This window comes from Lissotriton helveticus, chromosome 5_1 (assembly GCF_964261635.1).
Source record: "Lissotriton helveticus chromosome 5_1, aLisHel1.1, whole genome shotgun sequence".
Lineage (NCBI taxonomy): Eukaryota > Metazoa > Chordata > Amphibia > Caudata > Salamandridae > Lissotriton > Lissotriton helveticus.
In genome coordinates, this window is record NC_136065.1 from 1,639,960,635 (window position 1) to 1,639,980,510 (window position 19,876).

At 44.0% G+C, this 19,876-nt stretch overlaps 1 pseudogene across 1 annotated transcript in view; it reads left to right on the forward strand.

Moving 5' to 3' along the window:
- LOC144755677 (alanine--tRNA ligase, mitochondrial-like) overlaps positions 1–19,876 on the forward strand; it is a 191,697-nt pseudogene that overhangs the window by 116,488 nt on the left and 55,333 nt on the right. The gene's annotated exons all lie outside the window — the stretch shown is intronic.

The following is a 19,876-nucleotide window of genomic DNA, read 5'->3' on the forward strand; positions in this document are numbered from 1 at the left end:
ATGCGCCAGTCATCATAAATGTATCCCTATGCTTCTTATCTTGTTAGAGATGAACCGCCATATGTATCATCAAAGTTTTTTGCATTTCCTAAATAGCGAACTTTAAGGAATAAATAGCGATTCTTTACCATTCCTAGTTTGCGATGAGCTATTTGCTAATTAGCCGAATGTAGCCCAATGAAGCCCAATGTAGCCCAATGTAGCCCAAAGATGGCCGCCAGACACACAAAAAAACAAATGTAGCCCAAATATCAGCCAGATGTAGCCCAACTATAGCCCAGTGACAGAATGACCAATCAGCTTCGCAAACCTCCGTTACGCGAAGCGGAGCGCTGTTACAGATATATATCTTTTTTTGAACGTTAATTTCTCAAAATCCACTGGAGCACATATATTGAGACCTAGCAAAGGCACATCGGGCTACCAGTCCCTAATATTTTGCCAAGTTTCGTGCAAATCCATTCAGCCGTTCGATTATTATTATTATTTTTTTTTTTTGCCCCGCGGGGCCCTTTTAAAACCTCCACATCAAACCTAGGGGGTCAGCGAGGATCTACTATGCCCCCTTATAGTTATTTCCCCCTTTGTTTTGACCTCCTCTTGTCTCTCGATCCTACCGAGAGACAAGATGGCGGCCGCTACGGACTGTTTGGAATGTTGACAGACGCCGGAGAACCAATCAGCTTCGCTTCACAAAGCTCCGTTGCGCGAAAAGTCCGCGAACCAGAGCGCTGCCCGGTCCGCTGTTACAGATATATATCTTTTTTTAAACGTTAATTTCTCAAAATCCACTGGAGCACATATATTGAGACCTACAAAAGGCACATCGGGCTACCAGTCCCTACAATTTTGCCAAGTTTCGTGCAAATCCATTCAGCCGTTCGGGCTAAAAGTGAGGCCAACCGCCCTATGGAAATTAACATGGGAAAAACGCGTTTTGGGACCCCCCTTTTTTCTCGGCCCCCCCTTGACGAACCCCCCCAAAATTTTCAGGGGCTGCTCAGAAACAAAATGTGCCATTTTCCTGAAAATTTCAGCCAATTCCGTCCCCAAACGCCAAAGTTATTAGACATAGAATTTTCAAAAAACCCATAGAGAAAAAATCCTAACTATATATACCTACTGGCGACCGCCAGTAGGTAATATATATATTCTAAAAAGAACTGTTTTTTTATTTTTGTTGTTTTATATTTTTTTATTGTTTTTTTGAACATTTTTTATTTTTTTGGCTTTTCTGAACAATTTTATATTTTTTTTGTAGTTTTTCTGGGGTCAAACAAAACACAGGGAATTGCAAACAGCTCAACTGGAGCAAAAAAAAAAAAAAAAAATTAAAGTTGCTTGCTGCAGTGATGGTTGTCTGCAGCTCGATTGAGTAAAGTGATGCTTTGCTCACCATATGAAATTGTTTTGTTGCAATATATGCAAACAAATTAAAATTTTGCAAACTTGATTTGTACATTAGGGACCATCTCCCTAGCCTCTTCACCCGATGGAGTAGGTTGATTGGAGGCGCTAGAAGAAGAAGGATGGGGAGGGTTCCTGGTCAGTTCCCTGACCTCTGCTGCCGAATAATTGATCGGGTGCTTCCTCTGCATATGTCGGATCATATGTGGTTCCCAAAAGAGTACTTCTTCTTTGGGTTCCCTCTTGACAGTTCTGCGCCACAGATGAGGCAAGTCACCTTAGCTGCATTCACTTTTTTTGCACCCCTTGGCATCTTGTAAAACTGCCAAATAAAATGTTCCTTGGGTCTGTATGGGGGATTGTCCTCACGCAGAAAGTGCCTCTCCTCCTCCTCCTCTTCGTCCTCCTCTTCTTCTTGACCAACAATGTAGTCTTGTGGTGATCCTTGTGGTGGTGGTGGAGGTGGTGGTGGTGCAGATGCACCTGCAGCTGCTATTAATGAAGCCATTTCTCACAGAATTAATGCAGGTCTTCTTCACTCAAACAACAAAGTGAGAATAAGGAAAAAGGAAGGGTCTTTCATTATTTGGAAAACAAAACTCTTGTGAACCAATCAAAAGTGTTATTTTGAGGTCACATGACCCGACGCGCTTACGCTACGCGCCACGGGGCGCGCCCGAGGTCGCGTCGCGTAAGCGCGTCAGGACGTTGCGCGATCGTATGCGCTCGTGTGCTTCCGGGTGCACTTACGCAGTGCGTCATATGACGCATCACGCGTTTACGCGAAACGTCACGATGTTGTTTTCGTTCGCGAGAATAGCGCTAACGGGACGCTCCCCGGTACGCGCCCCGGGGCGCGCCGTAACATTGCGCTTACCCGTGCGTTCACCGGTACGCGCCCAGGGAGCGCTCAGGCAAAAAATATTTAAAAAAAATAATAATATTTTTTTTTTTTTACATATTTATACAACATAAAATTCGTTATAAAAAATATTACTTTTCATACCTATACAGATTAGCTATTAAAAAACCATTGAAATTCACTGAAAAAACCATAGGTTTCACACCAGTTATAGTTAGGAATTAGCATTTAAAAAACCTATTAAATTCACTGAAAAAACCATAGGTTTTACATCAGTTATAGTTAGCTGGAAATTTTACTCGCATAAAACCCTTGAAATTCCCACGTTATAGTTAGTTGGACTCACTATAACTTGCGCGTGCAATGCACTGCTGATGACGTCACATATTACATCACTCATGACATGGTCAGTGACATCACTCATGACATCACTGAGGACACCATCCTTGTGACAGAGTGACAGACCTCCTTTCACTGTAATGTAACCCTTGAAACAAATATTCAAAAATAGAAACTAAAATTTACAAAAAAATGGGGATAGCCATATCACTTACAACAACCAATTCAATAATTCCACCATCTATATACACATGCACTCATTCACCAACAGTTCAATATAGTCACTCATACATATACTGACGCATCATATGTAGTGATACACCTATATATCCTGTTACACACTGACAGTCATCCAAAAGATACTCTCACACATACTCACAAATGCAAATAAACTATTGAACATCCATTTATTTGCATATACAGCTATACACACACTACCACCTTACTTTTAAGAAAACATACACATACTTACTCTCTTAAACAATCACTTATAGAAACACATATTTATTTAAACAGGAACTCTTACAATCCCTTACTCTCACATATACTCACTTATATACATCAATACTCACATATACTACATTAAAACATATGTAGTTACTGATAAAGACACTAGTGAGACAGTCATTCAGTCAGTAACACACACATATACACAGTCATCCACCCATACAGTCCTGCATATATGCTGTTTTCAAAACACATACCAACAGAGAGTCAGTCACTCATGCATCTATGTTCTAAGTGATACCCCCACCAAACATATAGACACTCATATTGATATTAAAAAAACATCTAATAACCCATATACATACACATGTAGCTACTCACCAACCCATGCAGCCACTTATACACAAAGTGAAACACTAATCCTTATATTTAAATATTTAAACATTACTCACTAATATATGTATACACTAAAATACACTTAATAAGCCAGTGAACCAATCAATTTTTTTAAACCCTTATTTAAACATTTAGTCTTCCATCAACTTTTACATATACATATATAACACATATTTATTTTTTAAAAAGACACACATTCACTGGATGGTGTCATCAGTGATGTCATGAGTGATGTCACTGACTATGTCATGAGTGATGTAATATGTGACGTCATCAGCAGTGCATTGCACGCGCAAGTTATAGTGAGTCCAACTAACTATAACGTGGGAATTTCAATGGTTTTATGCGAGTAAAATATCCAGCTAACTATAACTGGTGTAAAACCTATGGTTTTTTCAGTGAATTTAATAGGTTTTTTAAATGCTAATTCCTAACTATAACTGGTGTGAAACTGTGAGAAGTTGGCCTGATAGGTGATGTTTCCAATTCTGGAACCACCTATTATCAGACCAAACAATCCCGTATGGTGTCTGGTTGTAAGTCAACCTTATTAGACAAGCTATCCTAGGGGTAGCATGGACTAAGCAGCCTAAAGGCTTAACTTAAGAGGTCGTGTTAAGCGAGCTGTTTTACCACATACAATCCTGTAATATCAAATGAAAGGACACCACACAAGTATATATTATAAAAATATATGTGTTTATTACTAAAAACAATCCCCAGTATTCTTTATGAATAAAGGGGCACAAGCGTTAAATCAAAAGCACTGTTTAAACATACAAGTTGCACAATTATGGATGAGGGCGGGTGGCCACTCAAACCATATACTAAACAAGTGGTATAAGAGACGCCACTCGAGCAGTGGTTAGGCCTAGGGCCTAGGGAATCGCTGGGAGCAGTCAGGACAAGCAATGCTGAAGTCGGGAATGGCCCTCGGGATTCGGGAGATGTGCGGAAAGCGCACGCATGCACCAATGTTAACCAATGGTGCGTAAAAGTCATAAAGTTAAAGTTTAAGGACACTTCCACTGGACCTAGAGGAACAAAACTTAACACACAGACCCTAGAGATGTGCACCAGTGTGGGAACACCGGCGGAGCAAAGTTACCTCACCCACAGGAAGTGGGTGCACAGGGTCGAAGTGGCGTCGGGTTTTGACACGCAGGCTCTTGGTGCTTGAAGCTGAAAGGGCTGCAGGCGGGTTGAAGATGAAGTGTCCGGTGGAGTCCAAGGGTGGACTCAAGTCGAAGGGTACCTGAAAGCAGAGGGGACAGAGTCTGGGTCACTCAGCAGTGACCAGGGTGAAACCAGGACGGAACCAGGCAATGTCGGGCGCAATCAGGTGGTCGTCGAGGAGCTTCTCTCCGCTGTCACGTGGGCTCTGGGGCATCTGCGACGTCCAGGAGCAGGTCACGATCTGTCCCACGCAGGCTCTCACCGTCGGTGCAGTCGGCTTCAAGTTTGGAGCAAACAACACTTGGCAAGAACAATCCACGCGGGATCGGAAGATTGCTTCTCACTCGGACCAGGAAGGTCAGAGTCAGGGCTCCTTTTCAGGGGAGCTGGTGTGGATCTGGAGCAACCAGATTCACGAGTCTTCTTTGTAGTTTCGTCGGCACAGGGACCACTAGCCGGCTGGCAAGTGACCGGGCCAACGCGTTGAGCCAAATGGAGCAGAAGGGCCCCACGCAGCACTCGTCGAGTGTGGAGGGCTGAACTTCGGCTCAGGAGTAGCTCAGGGTGGGGGCTTCTCAAACCCCGGTGCACAGCTTCGAGGGTCACTCGTGGGCTGCACGGTCAGCGTCTCGTGGTCAATTCAAGATGGCGTGCCCCACGCTTCCGGTCGCCTCCACGGGTCTCAGCTCTGCAGGGACTGTGGATCGGGCTGTTGGAAGGCAGGCAAGCTTGATCTCGTCGATCTCAGTCGCTCGAGTTCCGGCGGGAACTGCAACTAAGTAGACGTCGAGGGCTGGATGGTGCCTGCTGCTGCAGGGTGGTCACTCCTTGACCACAAGGGAGATTCTTCGGGCTTCCACGTTGAGATGGAGGTCCAAGGGTCCAGAGTTTCGTTTCTAATGTTTCTTCCAGGAAATCTGATGTGCATTGGCACTGCTCCCACTCTTATTCCAATCTGGGGGGCGTGATTACCTGCTAGGTCCCCCCTATGGGTGGGACCCAGGAAGGGGGTGGATACACCCCTTTCCTTTGATCCAGGCCGCCCTGGCACGAGGGCTGGAGTGCCCCAGAACCGGTTTGGCCGGATTATGCAAGGGGCAGCCTTGTGCGCCCCAGGCAGTGTCTGGTTTCTTTCAGACCTCCCTGCTACAATCCACTATCTCCTGTCTGGAGGGCGGTGACACCCTCCTGTGACAGGAAACCCTTTGTCCAGGACCCATTTGGCCGAGTTTCGGTCAGCTGCAGGGGTCCAGACATTTGTCTGTGGCAGAGGCATCCATTTTGTGGATCTAAGGTCTTTGGAGAAATTAACCGCATTACAGTAAAGGAACATGTCTTACCCCTCTAGAGGGGTGGAATGCTATCCCCGTCGCCAGAACTGGCGAGGGGATAGTATTCCAAATTGTATGACACCTTACACGACATGTTTTGATAAAGCCAAACCAAAGTTGCTATTTAACCGCGAGGATTATAAGGCACTTAAGAGTATATGGTATGGCATTATCCTGAAACAGCTTAGGGAGTTGTTCCCGACAGCTGCAGACAGGCTCAGCTCATGCTAGAGCTCCATCTCACATAAAACCACGCACTCTGCCTCCAGGATTGATGAGACCTTCCATAGGAGTGGCTCACAGGTTTACATGTGTCCAGATATAGGTTTAGATATAGGTATACTATATCTAAGCAAGGGGTGCTTACACCACCTTACCCCAGCTGAGTGATCAGCCAGTTGTGTCAATTTAAGAACCAGCCAGGGGTGGCAAAAGATATGCTGCAGCCCCTGGTAGGCCTTGGTGGCCCCTATGCCCTGGGCACCTATAGTGCATTATACAGGGGCTGACAAGGAGTCCATTTCCAATTGTGGTAGGTACCTAGGGTACATGGAATCCATTCTACAGAGAGAGCAGATGGGCTGGGGCCCTGATTAGCAGGGAACCAGGTCAACTAAGTCAATGAATGTTCAAAACGCCTTCCCTCATCGAAAGAAGCTGAGTCGCACACGTGACTTCATTATATAACCATTTTAATTAAAGGAACAGCATGATTCGGGACTTTACTGACGCGTTTCGTTTCACCTGGAAACTTTTTCAAAGTTGTGTCCTGCACCTAAGCTCCAGTCCGTGGGTTCCACAGTTCAATTGATGTTTTTGCTACATTTCCTTCGATGGAATTTCAATACGGAAAACATTCCCCTTTGATGTTGCATTATGGAGCCTGTGGTTCCGACGGCTGTTTAATGTTTTAAAACCCTCCAGTGGGCGGTGAATTGATCTTGCTGTCCAAATAACCAATTTTGCTGGCTTGAAGTTGCCCCGTGTCAGCCCACTTTTCAAGCTGACTGGGGACCAATACCGAGGTCCAGTCCTCGGCGGCACCTCTCTCCCGGTCCGTTTTGTCGGTTCAACACTTTGGTTCCGTTGGGAGAGCGTTGGTGCTCTTGTGGCGGTGCGTTTACTCTTCGGCAGAACCAAGCCGATATGAATGTTCAAAACGCCTTCCCTCATCGAAGGTCAACTAAGTCAAAAAACCAGCTAAACACAGGCAAAAAATCCGGGGTAACCATAGTCAGGTAGCCACCTTCCTACATAAACCTATGGTTTTTTTCAGTGAATATATATATATATATATATATATATATATATATATATATATATATATATATATATATATATATATATATATATATATATTTATATATATATTTATATAGATATATATATTTATATAGATATATATATTTATATAGATATATATATATTCATATATATATATATATATATATTCACTGAAAAAACCATAGGTTATAGACCATATATAGTTAGGAATTAGCATTTAAAAAACCTTATTTTACTCACACAAAACCATTGAAATTCCATATATAGTTAGTTGCACTAACTATATATCGCGCACCCGCAATCCACTGCTGATCATGTCACATATTACATCATTCATGACATGGTCAGTGACATCACTGATGACATCACTGATGACATCTCAAATGACATCACTGATGAGATCACTGATGACGTCATCCAGTGACTGTGTGTTTCTGTAAAGTTTAAATATGTTTTACATATTGAAGAATGAGTAGATGTATAAGTGTCTGGACGAAGGATTTAGTAGGTGCATGACTGAATGTATGAGTGAGTGATTAAATGTGTCTCACTGAGTGCATGGGTTAGTGACTAAACTGTCTTAATTTGTGCATCATTATGTCTGTTGTTCTGTAAACTGCTGCATGTGTTGATCATTAGCTATACGAGAGGCTATATGTGTTATTAATTGGTTGCCCAAGTATTTCTATGGCAGATTGAGTTTGTGTGGGGGTGGCTGGAAGGTGTGTGACTCTATGCATAGATGTGTGAGCAGTTTATTCACTAGGTGTATGAGTTCAAGAGTGCATGTGGAAACAGCTACATGGGCAGTTGACTGTGTGCATGAGTGTATTGATGAGTGAATGGATATCTCAATGCTACATGTCATAGTAAGTACATATGTAAAACACAGTACATGTGAGAGTTGGCATATATAAATAACTGTGCATGAGAGCCACTGAATGAGTGAGTGGTTGTATCGATCATTGTGAACTTGTATCAGGGATTGTATAAGAGAGTAAATATGTGTTAGTATATGTTTCAATAAGTAAGGTGTGTTTAACTGTATAGTTGAAGAAATGGAGGTGAGATTGTTTCTTTGCATGACTGACTGGGTGTGTGAGTAACTCCATGGATGAGTGGCAGTGTGTGAGTGTCTGTATACACTGAGTGTATCTAAGGTTATATTAGAGTCTGAAGAGGTTTATCGTATTAGCACAAGAATGATGTCAAATGAGATGTCATCAGTGATGTCATCAGTGATGTCATTTGAGATGTCATCAGTGATGTCATCAGTGATGTCACTGACCATGTCATGAATGATGTAATATGTGACATGATCAGCAGTGGATTGCGGGTGCGCGATATATAGTTAGTGCAACTAACTATATATGGAATTTCAATGGTTTTGTGTGAGTAAAATAAGGTTTTTTAACCCCTTCAGCGCTAATGACAAGGGTAACTCGTCATGGACTTTCCATTGATTTCAATGGAAAGTCAATGGAGCTCAACCAACACCCTTAGCAGCCAAGTGGTTAAATGCTAATTCCTAACTATATATGGTCTATAACCTATGGTTTTTTCAGTGAATTTTCAAGGTTTTGTAAATGCTAATTCCTAACTATATATGGTCTATAACCTATGGTTTTTTCAGTGAATTTCAATGTTTTTTTAATAGCAAATATCATAAGCTGTCGAATGTCAAGTACGTGGTAAGTGAAAACATTTTCGTGTTTATGCACACTGATCTGCTTTGAATGGTGCCCCCCCCCTCATTTCTATTAGGAGTACTCTCTCTTTGCAGATAGTGAAAGGTAGTTAACGCAGGCCTTTGCCCCCGTTGTAATCCGTCGTGCCTGCTTCTCTCTCCATTTGATTGATTGTTATCCAAGTATTTACTGTTTTAGAATTAGTTCTCTTTGGTTCATTCTCTATTTACAAACAAACACAGAGTCGCAATACTCTGTTTAGTCTTTGCAGATAACGAAAAATCGTGTAAAAAAAAAGAAAAGGAATCGAGCAAAATCAGTAGGCCACTAATGGGATCTCTTTTTGACCTCGCTAAAATAGAAACATTAGGAACAACCCCTCATGACAAATACAAAACTAGTGAGATGAACTGAACTCCACACAATGATGGCTGCAAAACAGCTCGGCTCCGCCACCCACCCCGCCCAAAATAACGATAAAGAGCGGCTGCCATGATTGGTTGCGGAATGGCCACAACGGAGCTACGAAATGGTGGTGCTCTCATGCTAACCCCAGCTTCAGTCTGAAACATCCAGAAACACTGTAGACTACCAATTCGATCAGTTCCGGTAGCGCCCCAATGTAACCCGGTAGAGAAGAACTAGCCCTCCCCTCTTTGACTGATGGTTCTTGTTGCCTGTCCCTTCTGTTGTCATTTAACAGAACTATTTAGCCTGCTGAAAGGGGTTGTGTTTCGACCGCTGGTTGGTGGAGACATTTTGACTATATTCTGGACCTGCGTTGTCGCGTAATGCGTCATATGACGCGCCGCGTTAGCGCATCCGGAAGTCATCCGGGGCGCGCAGCGCGTAACGTAAGCATAACAAGTCATGTGACTTGTTAATAAAACTTTTCATTGGTTCATTTTACTTTTCTTATTCTAATGATGAAAGCCTTGGTCATATCACCTAAAAATTACGCTTTTAATTACTTCCGAACATTATTTTTTCTTAAATATATGTTATAATATTCCAGGCTAATGTACTTTCCCGGAAATTTTACAACTGTCCTGCAAGTAAAATATATTCTTTTTTCGAGAAAAAGAGCGTTTCTTCGTCCCATGACGGAGCCGTTGAGCAAAAGAGGGTCGACCTGCTGTCTTAGTCGCCGATACGCCTGAATATGAGATTCTTATCGATCACTTTATGTTGCAGGAATAGAAAACACAACAGCCCTTGACCATTTATCTTTACTGCGTTCCTTCGTATTATACCTTTTACCCTTCATGTAATTGGTCTGCTTTATTTCACTTGCCTTTTAATGATTCTAAAACAGTGACTATTATTAAAAACTTTACCAATGTTTATACTACTACCATGTTTTCTTTTAAAAACCTTTATTGTGAAAATTTCATTATACAAATACGAGCCTATAACCACGTGGGCCTGCCACGGAGCAAACTGTAATCGTATATGATGAATAGACATTTACACTGTAGAGGAACGTAACGGGCGGGCCATTAGGTTGCAAGAACTAAGGTGTCTAACAGTTACGGAATCGGTGGACGTACATTTTATAATTAAAATACGACAGGGCCAGTTACAATAAAATTATCTAGATATACATTTGCGGGCAAGTACCATGGGTGACGTTAATTCGAACTTTCAACAGTACAGTAATCAATAACACATCAGAACTTAATATCAATAGGGATGTCGAAATATTCAATCAATTCTCGTCCCCGCCCGCCATGTGCTTCAAAACTGCATACGTATCTCGTGATTTCAAGGTTCTGCAACCAGTACACAACAAGGAGTTACGAGTCCCATTTATTCCGGCGCCATTTTGGGCGAGGACGGGCAGGTCCAGGATATAGTCAAAATGTCTCTACCAACCATCGACTATGATGATGTTCATATGCTGTATTTATTAGAGTAACACTCATCTGTCCACATGAAATTAATTTACCACAATCTAAACATGTCATTTTAATCTTTCCAAAGTTCTTCTAAATATTTGGGACCGTTTCCCTTGCCTCTGAAGCTCTCAGTGCCACTTCTTTGATGAATGTACTAGCAGGTCAGGGGTTCTCCTCCAAATCTCTCTTTTATGCAGCACTATAATTAATTGGTGCCACCTCTCCATATGACGATGCATGGTATAGTTACCACAACTATATTTTTTTTCGGTTCCTCTGGAGAGTTCATCGTGGCAGATGAAGCGTGTAACGTACCGGGCATTTACCTTTTTTTGCATGTACAGGAAAGGAAAAAAAAATCGAGCGTCCAAGTTCTAAGGTGTCCCAGGGCCATTTTAGTGGACCAGGCCCAAATCCAAAGAACAGGCCGCCATTTTGAGAGTCCTCTTGCAGCCGCCTGTCGCTGTAGCATCAAGAGCAGCCGAAACTCAGCTGAATGGCAACTGAAACGGTAAATGGGCGCCCCACTACATTTCAGCATTGTAGGATGACCACACCAGTACAGCAACTTGCTAGACATCACCTCGGTGCCATCCGGATCTCGGCGCCCCACTGCAGATGAAGTGCCTCTCAACTATGAAACCACCACGGTGACATCCGGATCTTGGCGCGTTGTGCTGCCTTCGGCCTATTCGCACATCGGTCCGCTACTGACGCCATCTCACAGGCTAATGGGGTGACCCACGCCGAGTTTCAGCATTGTAGGATGACCACACCAACTTGCTAGACATCACCTCGGTGCCATCCGAATCTTGGCATCTCAACGCCTAGTGGTATCTTCCATACAGAAAATATTGTTACGCTGCCTTTGGCCCCATTCGCACATCAGTCCGCAACTTAGACATCACCTCGGTGCCATCCGGATCTTGGCATCTCAGCGCCTTGTGGTGTCAGTCAGAAAATATTGTTGCGCTGCCTTTGGCCCCATTCGCACATCAGTCCGCTACTGACACCATCTCACAGGCCAATAGGGCGCCCCACGCCGACTTTTACCATTGTACGATGGCCACACCAGTGGCACAACTTGCTAGACATCACCTCGGTGCCATCCGAATCTTGGCATCTCAACGCCTAGTGGTATCTTCCATACAGAAAATCTTGTTACGCTACCTTTGGCCCCATTCGCACATCGGTCCGCAACTTAGACATCACCTCGGTGCCATCCGGATCTTGGCATCTCAGCGCCTTGTGGTGTATTCTCTTCAGAAAATATTGTTGAGCTGCCTTTGGCCCCATTCGCACATCGGTCCGCAACTTAGACATCACCTCGGTGCCATCCGGATCTTGGCATCTCAGCGCCTTGTGGTGTCTTCTACTCCGAAAATATTGTAGAAAATATTGTTGCGCTGCCTTTGGCCCCATTCACACATCAGTCCGCTACTGACACCATCTCACAGGCCAACAGGGCGCCCCACGCCGACTTTTACCATTGTACGATGGCCACACCAGTGCCACAACTTGCTAGACACCACCTCGGTGCCATCCAGATCTTGGCATCTCAGCGCCTTTTGGTGTCTTCAAATCAGAAAATATTGTTGCGCTGCCTTTGGCCCCATTCGCACATCGGTCCGCTACTGACGCCATCTCACAGGCCAACGGGGCGCCCCACGCCGACTTTCAACATTGTAGGATGGCCACAGAAGTGCGACAACTTACTAGACACCACCTCGGTGCCATCCGGATCTTGGCGCGTTGTGCTGCCTTCGGCCTATTCGCACATCGGTCCGCTACTGACGCAAACTCACAGGCCAACGGGGCGCCCCACGCCGACTTTCAGCATTGTAGGATGGCCACACCAGTGCGGCAACTTGCTACACACCACCTCGGTGCCATCCGGATCTTGGAATCTCAGCGCCTAGTGGTGTCTTCTATTCCGAAAATATTGTTGCGCTGCCTTCGGCCCCATTCACACATCGGTCCGCTACTGACGCCATCTCACAGTCCAACGGGGCGCCCCACGCCGACTTTCAGCATTGTAGGATGGCCACACCAGTGCGGCAACTTACTAGACACCACCTCGGTGCCATCCGGATCTTGGCGCGTTGTGCTGCCTTCGGCCTATTCGCACATCGGTCCGCTACTGACGCAAACTCACAGGCCAACGGGGCGCCCCACGCCGACTTTCAGCATTGTTGGATGGCCACACCAGTGCGGCAACTTACTAGACACCACCTCGGTGCCATCCGGATCTTGGCGCGTTGTGCTGCCTTCGGCCTATTCGCACATCGGTCCGCTACTGACGCAAACTCACAGGCCAACGGGGCGCCCCACGCCGACTTTCAGCATTGTAGGATGGCCACACCAGTGCTGCAACTTGCTGGACACCACCTCGGTGCCATCCGGATCTTGGCGCGTTGTGTTGCCTTCGGCCTATTCGCACATCGGTCCGCTACTGACGCCGCCTCACGTGCCAACGTATTTTCTCCGCATTTTACACCCTATGCCGCATAACAGGTCATGTGACTTGTTTATAAAACTTTTCATTGGTTCATTTTACTTTTGGTTTCCTAATGATGGAAGGCTTGATCATGTGACCTAAAAACAACACTTTTCATTGGATGAAAACTTTTTTTTTTCCCCAAACGATGAAAGCCCCACCTTGTTTCTGGATGTTTCAGACTGAAGCTGGCGTCAGCATGAGAGCACCACCATCTCGTAGCTCAGTCGTGGTCATTCCGCGAGCAATCATGGCAGCCGCTCCCCACCAGAAGCCTGCAGGAGTCGGAGCCCCCAAAACTTTTGATGAATTCTCAAGGCGGAGGGGACGCTTTCGAGAATGGGGTCCAAGACCTAGCAGACAAGCGTCCGATTTCCAAGGTGTCCCAGGGCCATTTCAGTGGACCAGGCCCAAAAAGGAAACAGCCTGCCGCCATTTTGAGAGTCCTGTGACAGCCGCCTATCGCTGCACCGCAAGAGTGGGCGCAACTCAGCTGAATTGCGGCTTTTGACACAGTGGACCAAAAACGGACGGAATGGCAACTGAAACGTAAAGGGGCGCCCCACTACAACAGATGACACTCCACCTGGAGAGGCCCGTTCACGCCGCCTCCCCCGGGGCGCCCCACGCCGTTATTCGGAGCAGCATTGTAGGATACCAAAACCAGTGCGGCAACTTACTGGACATCACCTTGGTGCCATCGTTCTGCTGCCTTGGAACTATTCGCACAACAGTTTGCTACTGATGACCCACCCCCCGCGACGCCCCACGCCGTTATTTGCTGGGTGGCAACTTACTAGACATCACTTTCGTGTCATCTAGATTTCGGCGCGTTCTGCTGCCTTGGAACTATTCGCACAACAGTTTGCTACTGATGACCCACCCCCCGCGACGCCCCACGCCGGAAATCTGGACGTTGTGCTGCGTTGGGACTATTCGCACAGCCGACCGCTACTTCGTTGTTTTTCCCTAAAAATGTTTATATGTTATTACTATTTTTGTTTTCTTGTATATATTTATAAATTATTAAAGTTTTATAATCTTACTACTTTGTCGGAGTGCTATATATTTTTAATGTGACACATATTTGTAAAAACTTTGATGTACAAAGAGTCATCCCTGGAATCTTCCGCTTCAGGCTCGGTCCCCTCCCCAATCACAATACAGGATGGTTTTCAGATAATAGCAACGCTTCTGCTGTGACGGATCTCATCGAGTGTGGGCCTTGATCTACTATAACTCCTTTGAAGAGGGGTGATTCTTTACAGCTGTGGCCATAAACTACATCTGCAGGGCTAGCTGATACCCTAGGACCAGCCTGGACAATCGGACACAGAGGAAAAGGAGTGTCAGAGGGTGCGGTAGTGAATAGGGCGAAAGGGAGGTGTCGGGCGGGCACAGGGTGTGATTCTCAGGGAAGAGCAGCGCACATGGGGGGAGGTTTATTACCCATGCATAAGACAGAGAGCGGGGGTGACCACTGCCTGGGGGAGATGCTTGCGAGGGTGGGGAGCCATGCTAAGAATCGACAGCGTGCACAGAGTGGGTCTGGTCAAGGCATCTAAAATGGCTGCCGTGCACGACAAAAGTGTGGCATTTGAAAAAAGACAAGATGGCGCAGACAATGTTTTTCAACACTTCCTGATTTCCTTCGAATCGAACGTTAACAGACGTTGGGGCATATTACCAAAGTTAAGCGATATTTATCCCTAACGATGCTTAGCAACGATTTTTTTACCGTCAGAAATTATCGCAGATAAACCTTGCTATTATCAAGGTTTATCGGAAATACGATAAAAAACGACCGCAATGCATTAATATCGCTGAAAACTCAGCGATATTCATGCATTACCGAGCTAATGCTCTTAGCCATGTTATCCACCTCCCATTGGATAACATGGCTAAGAACTGCTCAGGGCAGGTGGTAGCTTTTGGAGATATTCGCGCTTATCTCGAATATTTCCAAAAGTTGATAATAGGAGATAGCGATGTTAGCGACTGTTTCCAGTCGCTAACATCTTGGCATGCCCACTTTGCATGTCATTAGTGATAAATATCACTCACATGCAAAGTGGGGCCCAAGATGGTCGCTATATTCTACTAGCCGTCGCTAACTGGTGTTAGCAACAGCTAGGTAATACACATATAATTTTATCTCCGCGAAGCGGAGCGCTGTTACAGATATATATCTTGTTTCTGAACGTTAATTTCTCAAAATGCACTGAAGCACATATATTGAGACCTAGCAAAGGCACATCGGGCTACCAGTCCCTACAATTTTGCCAAGTTTCGTGCAAATCCATTCAGCTGTTCGATCCTACCGAGAGACAAGATGGCGGCCGCTACGGACTGTTTGGAATGTTTACAGACACCGGAGAGCCAATCAGCTTTGCTTCGCAAAGCTCCGTAACGCGAAAAGTACGCGAAGCGGTGCGCTGTTACAGATATATATCTTTTTTTGAACGTTAATTTCTCAAAATCCACTGGAGCACATATATTGAGATCTAGCAAAGGCACATCGGGCTACCAGTCCCTACAATTTTGCCAAGTTTCGTGCAAATCCATTCAGCTGTTCGATTATTATTATTTTTATTTTTTTTTGCCCTGCGGGGCCCTTTTAAAACCTCCACATCAAACCTAGGGGGTGAGCGACAATGTACTATGCCCCCTTATGGTCATTTGCCCCTTCGCTTTGGCCTCCTCTTGTCTCTCGATCCTACCGAGAGACAAGATGGCGGCCGCTACGGACTGTTTGGAATGTTGACAGACGCCGGAGAACCAATCAGCTTCGCTTCACAAAGCTCCGTTGCGCGTAAAGTACGCGTCCTGGGACGCTGCCAGGTCCGCTGTTACAGATATATATCTTTTTTTAAACGTTAATTTCTCAAAATCCACTGGAGCACATATATTGAGACCTACAAAAGGCACATCGGGCTACCAGTCCCTACAATTTTGCCAAGTTTCGTGCAAATCCATTCAGCCATTCGGGCTAAAAGTGAGGCCAACCGCCCTATGGAAAACTCAATGTTAAAAACACGTTTTGGGACCCCCCTTTTTTCTCGGCCCCCCCTTGACGAACCCCCCCCAAATTTTCAAGGGCTGCTCAGAAACAAAATGTGCCATTTTCCTGAAAATTTCAGCCAATTCCGTCCACAAACGCCAAAGTTATTAGACATAGAATTTTCAAAAATCCCATAGAGAAAAAATCCTAACTATATATACCTACTGGCGACCGCCAGTAGGTAATATATATATATATATATATTATCTACTGGCATTTGCCAGTAGGTATATATAGTTAGGATTTTTTTGAATAGGGATTTCTGAAAATTCTATGTTGAATAACTTTGGCGTTGATGGACGGAATTGGCTGAAATTTTCAGGAAAATGGCACATTTTGTTTCTGAGCGTCCCCTGAAAGTTTGGGGGGTTTCGTCAAGCAGGGGCCGAGAAAAAAGGGGGGTCCCAAAACGTGTTTTTAACATTGAGTTTTCCATAGGGCCGTTGGACTCACTTTTAGCTCGAACGGCTGAATGGATTTCCACAAAACTTGGCAAAATTGTAGGGACTGGTAGCCCGATGTGCCTTTGCTATGTCTCAAGATATATGCTCCAGTGGTTTTTACGAAAATTAACTTTGAAAAATATATATTGGGCTACATTGGGCTATATATATGTTAGAGCCCAAATGTAGCCCAATGTAGCCCAATGTAGCCCAAAGATGGCCACCAGAGACAAAAAAAAACAAATGTAGCCCACATATCAGCCAGATGTAGCCCAACTATAGCCCAGTGACAGAATGTCCCAGAGTGTTCTAAAGAACAACTAGAGCGCTAACAGTCTTACTTATGACAAAAGTATGGCGCACCTGAAGTCATCTTGATTGGAATAAAGTGTTAACACTTAAAACATTTAATTTGCAAAGGAACAAAATGAGGGTGTTCATTTTGCCATAGAAATTATGATTAGTGCTGAAGAAAGAAAAATTAGGGCACATTTTGAGTGACTTCTCAAATCCTCTTATATTTCATTAAAAAAAATTCTGATATGCAGTCTCCCAAGATGGCCACCAGAGACAAAAGAGCCCAAATGTAGCCCAAATATCAGCCAGATGTAGCCCAACTATAGCCCTATGACAGAATGTCCCAGAGTGTTCTAAAGAACAACTAGAACGCTAACAGTCTTACTTATGACAAAAGTATGGCACACCTAAAGTCATCTTGATTGGAATAAAGTGGTAACACTTAATACATTTAATTTGAAAAGGAACAAAATGAGGGGTTTCATATTGCCATAGAAATGTTATATATATATATATATATATATATATTACCTACTGGAGGTCGCCAGTAGGTATATATAGTTAGGATTTTTTTGAATAGGGATTTCTGAAAATTCTATGTTGAATAACTTTGGCGTTGATGGACGGAATTGGCTAAAACTTTCAGGAAAATGGCACATTTTGTTTCTGAGCGTCCCCTGAAAGTTTGGGGGGGTTTCGTCAAGTGGGGGCCGAGAAAAAAGGGGGTCCCAAAACGTGTTTTTAACATTGAGTTTTCCATAGGTCGGTTGGACTCACTTTTAGCTCGAACGGCTGAATGGATTTCTATGAAACTTGGCAAAATTGTAGAGACTGTTTGCCCGATGTGCCTTTGCTAGGTCTCAAGATATGTGCTCCAGTGTATTTTGAGAAATTAACGTTCAAAAAAATATATATATCTGTGACAGCGTCCCGGTTAGCGCCCCGGTACGCGTAACGGAACTTCGCGAGGAGAAGCGGATTGGCTCTCCGGTGACTGTCAACATTCTAAACAGTCCGGAGCGGCCGCCATCTTGTCTCTCGGTAGGATCGAGAGACAAGAGGCGGAAATAAACGAAGGGGGAAATGAATGAAAGGGGGCAAGGTAGACCCCTCCTGACCCCCTAGGATTGATGTGGGGGCTATTAAAGGGCCCCACGGGGCAAAAAAATAAAATAATTTTTTTTCGATTTTTCGCGGTGGAAGCGCTACCCGGTACGCGAACCAAGTAGCTCACCGGTAGCGTAACGGGAGTCCGCCATCTTGTGTTTCGGACGAATTTAGTCACAATATGGAGGATAAACAATGTTGGGAATGGGTATAAGGGGGCACGGGAGACATATCCTGACCCCCTAGGTTTTCTGAGGGTGGCTGAGGAGGCCCATATATGTAAAAAAAAACACGGGTAGCGTTCCGGAAAGCGTAACAAGGGGAAAACCAAGGGAAATATTAAAATAATTTTTTAGAGTGCTTTGAGGTAGGGTAGCTCTGAATAGAGCTGTTGTGTTGTGTGGGTGATGTAAGTACCAACATGTAGGTACCAATGAAGAGTCTGAAATTCAATGTACACCGTCTCCTCTGTAGATATTTTGTATGTTCTAATATGGGTTATTTAAATGTAAATGTGTGGAAAAGCACTTCATGCTTTAAAGCAATTGTATTTTTGAACTGATTGTTCTTTCCTCTTAGTCCTCCTCTTTGTTTTTTTTCCCCACACTCTTCTTCAGCATGATAGTTGATAAATTCGTTCCCTCAAAAAATTTATATACATAAAAAAATTATATTAAATACATATAAAATATATTTTTCCTTTAAAAGAAGAATACATTTTACAGCTTTTGATATTTGCTATTAAAAAACCATTGAAATTCACTGAAAAAAACATAGGTTATAGACCATATATAGTTAGGAATTAGCATTTACAAAACCTTGAAAATTCACTGAAAAAACCATAGGTTATAGACCATATATAGTTAGGAATTAGCATTTACAAAACCTTATTTTACTCACACAAAACCATTGAAATTCGCATATATAGTTAGTTGCACTAACTATATATCGCGCACCCGCAATCCACTGCTGATCATGTCACATATTACATCATTCATGACATGGTCAGTGACATCACTGATGACATCACTGATGACATCTCAAATGACATAACTGATGACAACATCCAGTGACTGTATGTTTCTGTAAAGTTAAAATATGTCTTACATATTGAAGAATGAGTGGATGTATAAGTGTCTGGATGAAGGATTTAGTAGGTGCATGACTGACTGTATGAGTGAGTGATTAAATGTGTCTCACTGAGTGCATGGGTTAGTGACTAAACTGTCTTAATTTGTGCATCATTATGTCTGTTGTTCTGTAAACTGCTGCATGTGTTGATCAGTAGCTATATGAGTAACTATATGGGTTATTGATTGGTTGCCCAAGTATTTGTATGGGAGACTGAGTGTGTGTGTGGGTGGCTGGGAGGTGTATGACTCTGTGCATAGATGTGTGAGCAGTTGATTCACTAGATGTATGGGTTCAAAAGTGCATGTGGAAACAGCTGTGTGGGCGGTTGACTGTGTGCATGAGTGTATTGGTGAGTGAATGGATATCTCAGTGCTACATGTCAAAGTAAGTACATATGTAAAACACAGTACATGTGAGAGTTGACATATATAAATAACTGTGCATAAGAGCCAGTGAATGTGTGAGTGGCTGTATGGATCATTGTGAACTTGTATCAGGGATTGTATAAG